Source organism: Alligator mississippiensis, chromosome 3 (assembly GCF_030867095.1).
Source record: "Alligator mississippiensis isolate rAllMis1 chromosome 3, rAllMis1, whole genome shotgun sequence".
NCBI lineage: Eukaryota > Metazoa > Chordata > Crocodylia > Alligatoridae > Alligator > Alligator mississippiensis.
Genome location: NC_081826.1, coordinates 53997035 through 54004808, shown reverse-complemented (window position 1 = coordinate 54004808; position 7774 = coordinate 53997035). Strand labels below are relative to the sequence as shown.

At 45.0% G+C, this 7774-nt stretch overlaps 1 long non-coding RNA gene across 1 annotated transcript in view; it reads left to right on the top strand.

Moving 5' to 3' along the window:
- Positions 1–341: 341 nt before the first annotated feature.
- The window catches only part of LOC106737644 (uncharacterized), a 64545-nt gene continuing 57112 nt past the window's right edge, over positions 342–7774 (top strand). The window contains exon 1 of the long non-coding RNA XR_001373349.3: positions 342–453. This is a non-coding gene — a long non-coding RNA (uncharacterized LOC106737644). The remainder of the gene's footprint in view (positions 454–7774) is intronic.

The window sequence follows — 7774 nt, the reverse complement described above, 5'->3', positions numbered from 1 at the left end:
GGTGGCAAAAGAAGAATAATGGGATGCTTAGAGTTTGACCTTTGTGTGGGGAATGCCATGACTGCCTGCTAGCAGCCATTAGACATTCACACTGTGCACTGCAGAACCTCCTGCAATGCACAGAGCCTGGCAATACAGCAGCACCTGGTTATAATGCTGAGCATGTACTTAAGAGGAAATCCTCTATGTATAGTCGAACTACTATTAGTAGTTAAAGTATAAAATGACTAGTTATTCAGAGACAGCAACTGCAAGCCAGTTAGCAGGAAGATTCTCACTTAAAAGTAAACCTCTCATGTAAACAGATCAAAGGTTAGGAACTTTCTTTTTCATATGCCTACTACAATGGGCTCCTGGTTTATGACTGGGGGTCATAAATATTGGCAGAAGACAAGCAGATCTCTCTTCAGCAATGCAGTTTCTAATGAAGAATGCTGTTGATTATAGGAAGAGGTTGGTGCTCATTGCTTACAAGTTTGTTTTTATGACAGAGGGAAATACTTTGGGTGAAAAATTGGGAACTGAGTTTTATGGGGATCCCTTTCTCCTTTGGGAGAATGTTCAGATAGGTATGAGCCATTTTATAGCGTTGTTAACAGACAAAATGTGTAGGAAAGAGCTTGTAAGGAAAGATCAGAGGAGGGCCAAACCAAGGTACTGTGGGTCAGGATACAAGGGAGTTGAGGGGAAAGGGACTTGGTAGTGGGGGTCTACTATAGACCACCATACCAGGAGGATGAGCTAGACCTGGAATTCTCCAGACAGCTCTCAGAGGCTGTACGGTCGAGAGATATGGTTGTCATGGGTGACCTAAACTACCCTGGCATCTGCAGGGAGGAGCAGTCAGCCAAATCTAACCACTCACGTAGGTTCTTAACCTGCATACAGGACCTCAGCCTAATGCAGGAGGTATATGATTCCACAACGGGAAACACCTTGTTGGACTTGGTGTTAGCTACAGGGGATGACCTGGTGGGGAATCTGCAGGTACAAGGTAACCTAGGGGATAGTGATTGTGGCAGGCCAGTAGGGGGTGCTTCTGCACTGAGCCACCCACCTCACTGCATCCAACCACCTTCTAGGCTCCGTGTACCTCCCTGGGGGTGCCTCACATCTGTCTGACCCCCCTTCCTGGAGCACACCCATTAGCCTGGAGGTAACACCACGACCACCCAGGGTCTGGACTGATCCTGGCCCTGTGCCCCCTGGGAAACACAGGCCTAGTAGTCCTTGAGAGTGCTTGACTCATTGCAAGAACTTGGGGTGCTTCCCTTAGTCTCAAGCACAAATAATGGTTTCCCTTAGCCAACCAAGGGGACCCCAAGGCATAATCTAGATCTTCTCCCAGTAAGTCTCCCATGCTGGGAACAAAGGAGAACTTTATTGGTTAAAAGGAGTAGGTTTGGAATAGGGTACAGGGTAGAGCAATATCAGAGAAATCCCATAGAGCAAACAGTGTGGCTGGGTAGCCTTTGATCACACATCTGAGTTACTGCAAGCTATATATCTAGTTAGATCTCAGGTAGCTTACTCACGAGTATCATCCAGAGGCAGGTGGAGAGTCCCTCTGGAAGAGGGCAGCTCATTGATCATGAGTTTCAAGAGAGAGAGCAAGTTTCAGATGGTCCAGCTTCTCTCTTTGAGTTTTCATCGTGGCTACTGTCCCTCCTCCTGGGCAGTCCTTAACTTGTATAGTCCTTACGACCTCATTTACCTGGTCCAATGCAGGCTAGCAACTGTTGGCTGCCAGCCAACCAATTTGAAATGCATCACTGGTTGCCAGGTAGACAGACAGGGTCTCTAGCCCCTCCCAGTCAGGTTGGCATTGCTTAGAACAATAGGGAGCTTAAGACCCCCACTCAGGTATGTGATGCCAGTCACGTAGGCAGAGGGAGCAGGCTTCCCCACTCCCTCAGGAATGTATCCAGCTCAGGTTACAACTCAGGGTTACCTAAAGAGCCCATGGGATGTCTGCCCTTTGCAGTGAACATGTTAACCAAATTGTCACCTAGCAGAGTTTCTGGGGAGAGACAGAGGTGGCATTCTGCTACGGTGACCATCGATTGATTGAATTCACTATCCGGCGAAGGGTGGGTAAACTAACCAGAAGGGCTGAAGTGCTAGACTTCAGAAAGGCTAACGTCAGTGCGCTCAGGAGATTAGTTAGTGAGGTGTTAAAGCTCAAGAGCATTGGTGAAATGGGGGTCCAAGAAGGGTGGCCATTTCTCAAGAGAGCAATCCTACAGGCACAGAAGGATACAATCTCATTGCACATAAAAGGGGGCAAAGAGGCCAAGAAGCCCCCTTGGCTGAACAGGGAAGTCCAGGAAAGCCAATGGGCAGAAAAAGAGGTATACAGGCTGTGGAAACAGAGGGTAACTACCAAGGAGGAGTATACCTCCCTGGCTCGCGCTTGCAGGGAATCAGTTAGAAAGCAGGATTATAACTTAGGTTGGTGACAAAAAATAAGGACAACAAAAATTCCTTCTTCAGGTATACAGGGAGCAAAAGGAAGGTGCAGGATAGCATAGGACCCCTACAGGACAAACTAGGGCAATTGGTGACAGAGAGGGGGGACAAAACTGAGCTCTTCAATGAGTTTCATAGTTTCATAGTAGCTAGGGTCAGGAGAGACCTGAACAGATCATCTAGCCTGGCCCCCTGCCACAGGCAGAAATGAATACTGGGTTCACAAGACCCCAGACAGGTGATCATCCAATCTCCTCTTGAATTTGCCCAAGGTAGGGGCAAGGACCACTTCCCTGGAAAGTTGGTTTCAGAGTTTGGCCACCCTAACTTTAAAATATTGCCTTTTGATCTCTAACCTAAACCTAGTCTCCATCAGCTTATGACCGTTGTTCCTTGTCACCCCAGGTGGTGCTGGGGAGAAAAGGGCTCTACCTATTTGCTGTTGATCTCCCCTGATGAGTTTGTAGGCAGCCACCAGGTCCCCCCTCAGCCTCCTCTTGCTGAGGCTGAACAGGTTCAGGTCCCTCAGTCTCTCCTCATAGGGCCTGTCCTGCTGCCCTCTCACCAAGCGGGTGGCCCTCCTCTGAACCCTCTCCAGGCTGGCCACATCCCTTTTGAAGTGTGGCGCCCAGTACTGGATGCAGTACTCCGACTGCGGCCTGACCAAAGTCGCATAGAGGGGGAGTATCACCTCTCTGGACCGGCTTGAGATGCAGCTTTGGATGTATGACAAGGTATGGCTGGCCCTGCTGGCTGCGGTCTGGCATTGGCAGCTCATGTTCATCTTGGAGTCAATAATTAGCATTAGCAGATCCATGACGAACAGGTCCAGTGAGGTGATGCTTCCCCTCTATGTAGCACTGGTCAGGCTGCAGTTGGAGTACTGTGTCCAGTTTTGGGCGCTGTGCTTCAAGAGGGATGCAGAGAATCTTGAGAGGGTTCAGAGGAGGCCACTCATGTGGTGAGAGGCCTGCAGGCAAGGCCCTATGAGGAGAGACTGAGGGACCTGGATCTCTTCAGCTTTCGCAAGAGAAGGCTGAGAGGTGATCTTGTGGCTGCCTATAAATTTATCAAGGGAGGGCAGCAGGGAATAGGAGATGCTCTATTTACTAGGGCAACCCCTGGAGTAACTAGGAACAATAACCACAAATTGACAGAGAACAGATTTAGGTTGGACATTAGAAAGAACTTCTTCACAGTATAAGGGTTGCCAGAATCTGGAATGAGCTTCTAAGGGTGGTGGTGCTCTCCCCTACCTTGGGGGTCTTCAAGAGGAGACTGGACAAGCACCTAGCTGGGGTCAGATGACCCAGCGCTCTTTCCTGCCCAGGGCAGGGGGTTGTACTTGATGACCTATGAACATCCCTTCCAATCCTAACATCTATAAATCTATGAATCAGGAGTTTATTGTCGATCACATTAAGTTGGTGGTGAAAATACAAAAGGGTGTCAGAGACAGGCTAAGATGTGGGATCAGGTGGAGGGAGATAGGTGAGTAGTGGCAGTACTAAAATTAGTATAAAGACAGTAATCACAACACTGTTGACACATAAGGTCACTCAGGGAGAGTGTAAAGTGATGGTTTTCAAAGTGTGTTCCTTGGATAGATCATCAGGGGCTTTGCAAAGAGATTGGAGGTAGTAGCAGAGTGGAGGCAGTGTTCCACCATTGTGGGGGCTGACTGTGTCAGTCTTTAAGATAGGAGTAGGTTCCACAGCAGAAGAAGTGATATAAAAGTGTTTCATGACTTTAGGATGTTTGAAAACCACTGGTGTAAAGGAATACATGAAAATGATTAAAGATTGAGCCTTAAGCAGAGAGTCAGGAGGGGAACTGAGGAAACAGCAGGGAAAGCCAAAGGAAGACAAAATAAGGAGAAACATAGCAATGGAATTGAAAGAGGTGAAAGAGATGAGGATGAAATACTGGCCTTAGCAGCTGTCTAGAAAAAAAGATTATTAGAAGCCTTGCTGAGAATCGTGAGAGTGTACAGGTTGGGTGCCAGATTGTAAAGGATTCATGATGTAGCTGAAGGAAATTTCCTCTTCTTACTGTGTTTATTAAATACCCAATACCAGACAAATTGTAAGATTGCTGAAAACTCCACATACCAGGTTCCCTAAACATGTCCCATTTTGGCCCTAACGCAAAAAGAAGAGAGATCAACAAAAAGAGACTTTAACAGCACATTAAAGACCAAAGCAGCCATCCTACAGATAAGCAGTCTGAGCAAATTAAAGGAACTGGCCCAGGACATGATTGCCTGAGGACACATACAACCTCTGTCTTATGTATCTGATGGTGCAAGAAGTAAATAAAGTTTTTAATACAAATGAAGGTTGGATATAAGGAGTGAGTTATTTTACTGAAGATTCATTTGTAATATTCAGCAAAAGTCCCTGAACTATCTCAATGGTTCATAAATGTAAAATAGGAAAATGAACATTATTATTATGCTAAGAGAATGGGAGTCACATCTCCAATGTTTTTCTTTTATCTCCATCTTAGTTGTTACAAGCTGCTTGCCTATTACAATTATTTGTTCTCAGTATGTCATGCTGCATGTATGGAAAGAGTTTGTGATGGCTCAAGGTGTCACATGTTGCTGCTGTTCATGGCTAGTCATTTTCAAACTAGAGTTGAAGAGAGGGGAAGAGACATATTATATTTGGTCAACACCATGGGTGACTGGTGCCTCATAAGTCAGAGGGTGCACTTGCCCCCCCAGCAGCCAGTCAGTGACTGTGGCGGGGGGAAGGGCCCCGCAGCTGATCGCGCCGACCAGAGGTGGGGAGTCCAGAAGGGCCAGGGGAGCTTCCTGGTGCCCCCACTCTGGCCAGCGCTCTTGTGGGGGGAAACCAGCGCTCCCACCTGCCCCCCTTGCCCATTGCCTAAGCAGGGAATGCTGGCTGTCAGGGAGTGTACTGGCGCTCTCAGGGAGTGCACCCTCGTGCACCCACTATGCATTGCCACTGGTCAACACACATCTTAATTTAAAGCCCAGAAAGTCCTGGGTTACAAAATTAAATTTGGAAACTGACCACTCAAGTCAGATTAAAATAAATTAACATGTTAATGGTGTGTTTTGTCTGCACCTTTGTTGATCTATTTCCTTTTAATGTACAAGATACTTTTGAGTTTTGGTCAATTCACACACCGGGTACTATATTTTAATTTACATTTTTAATCCTAGCTGCCTTAGTAAATAGTGAGCAAGGATGTGTTTCTGATTACCAAATGATTACAAATTGTTTATACAAAATAGAAATACATACCATAACCCCTTTAAAGATGAGGATAAACATAAATGAATTCAGGATAATGAAAAGAGGATTGATAAATACTAGGGAATACATTTAATATAACAGCTGTGCTAATACAGTTAAAGAAAATAAGTACTAAAGGAGCAGTTTTGCATTATAAACTACATGAATGTAGCTTCAGAGGTGTATTTTTCTACCCAGTATTGAATGAAGAGAATCCCTAAATTAATAGCTAAGAATAGACGCCAACTTAGCCCGGGATACTGGGAGTCAGTTAACTGTGATCTAAGTCATGTTTTCATAGAACACAGGAAAAGTCGAATATCTTGATACTATACAGTCGGGACTTCCCATTTTAGATCTACAGTACAACTTTAGTGTAAGGCAATATAACTGAAAGAATACTTTCAGAGAGTGAATAAGAGAGAAGACACCTATATGGACATGATATAATAGGAATATAATAGTACTGATTCTGTAAGTGAAAAAAATACACAGACCAATACTCAAAAGCTACTTAAACTCTTTGATGGCATGAAAAAAGAGTGGGTTCAAGGGAACCGATCTGTTGATTGATTTCCTTTTTTAACACTTAAAAAAACCCTTTGGGAAAGTCCACCACAGAGCAAAATTATATAGTAATGGGATGAGAGAAACTGACCAAGAAAAAAGTAGTAATACATGATCACCAGTTTTAACCATGTCAGGGGTTAACACTGAAGTGCAATGATGTATAGTTAACATGAATAATACCATGCAAAATGTCTTTTCTGAGTTAACGTAACTTCAGTCCAGCCTAACAGAGCTAAGTAAGTGAGCAACTTGTTGGTAAGATAAGAGTAATTCTAATTATTCCTTCTAAAAGTGTAAACATGAATGTAGTACTTATGAAAGAGTACTGCTCTCTTAAGAGGCTTACAAAGTGAGTGCCTCTCTCCAGGAAACAAGTGTGTTATACTTAAGCTGCAAAGTCCTCAGGGCAAGGACAATCTTTTTTCTTTATGCAGTGTCTAGCATAATGAGGCCCTAACCCACAGTTCAGTCCCTGAGGCACTATGGAATACAGTACACAATAGAGCAGGGAAAATTGCATCTCCACTGTGCCTCATTGCAGATTTAGAAAGGCCAAAAATAAATTTATTTTTGCTTTCATCAGTGTTGTCTCATCTCCTCCCACACACTATCGAAGGGCATAGTCTCTTTTCTGCTGGTGGAATAACTATACATAATGTTCCTAAAACAAGGTCCTTTAAAATGCAAAGAGCAATTTGCAGTGAAGGTTTTAAACTGGTGGGGGCTAACCTTTTAGGCAGGTGTTCCAGAAAGTAGCTCCACACCCTGCCTGAGTGCCATACCAATTACTTTCCTCTTCCTGATCTGCTGCTTTGCTTTCTGCTCTCTGCCTATCTACCACTGTGCTGTCTGTCCCCTCCCCAGTCTGCCATATGCTGCACACAGAGGCTGCCTGTGCCATTGGTGGCATTTGTGCTGCAGGTTGGCCACCCCCATTTTACATGAGTCTTTCAGCTCTAATACCGAATCACCTGCCTTAGTAATATGCAGCTCAGGGCCCATGGGGCAAGATCACAAACAGATTCTTGTAGTTAAAGGTGCTTATGATTTGCCTTTGTTTCTTGAGTACTGTAGCATTCGCCTCAGTGACCAGAACAAACAGAATTGAAATATTGTCCTGATCCTATGAGAGACTAGTCAGGAAAACCTGCTCCACAGGCTTTTATCTGGAACTTCTATTAGAAGTTTCAATTACTTCTTGAGGTTCCAGTCAAGAACGACAGCTACTTTGTTGCCCCAGTTCATCTAGGAGCAGCAACTAATGGCCTGGTCACCAAACTAGTATCCTGTAGCTCTAAGCCCTACCCAGAAGTTCATATTCTGAAAGTTAAGAATTAATAGTTATGCCTGCCTTTATTTTTAAGTTAGGGGTGCTAAACTCATCAAGCATGGCAGACTGCATGAGGGTTGCTGGGCCCGTATGCAGGCCAGACCAGTACTGACCCCCTTTGCAAGTGGCACTGGATCCA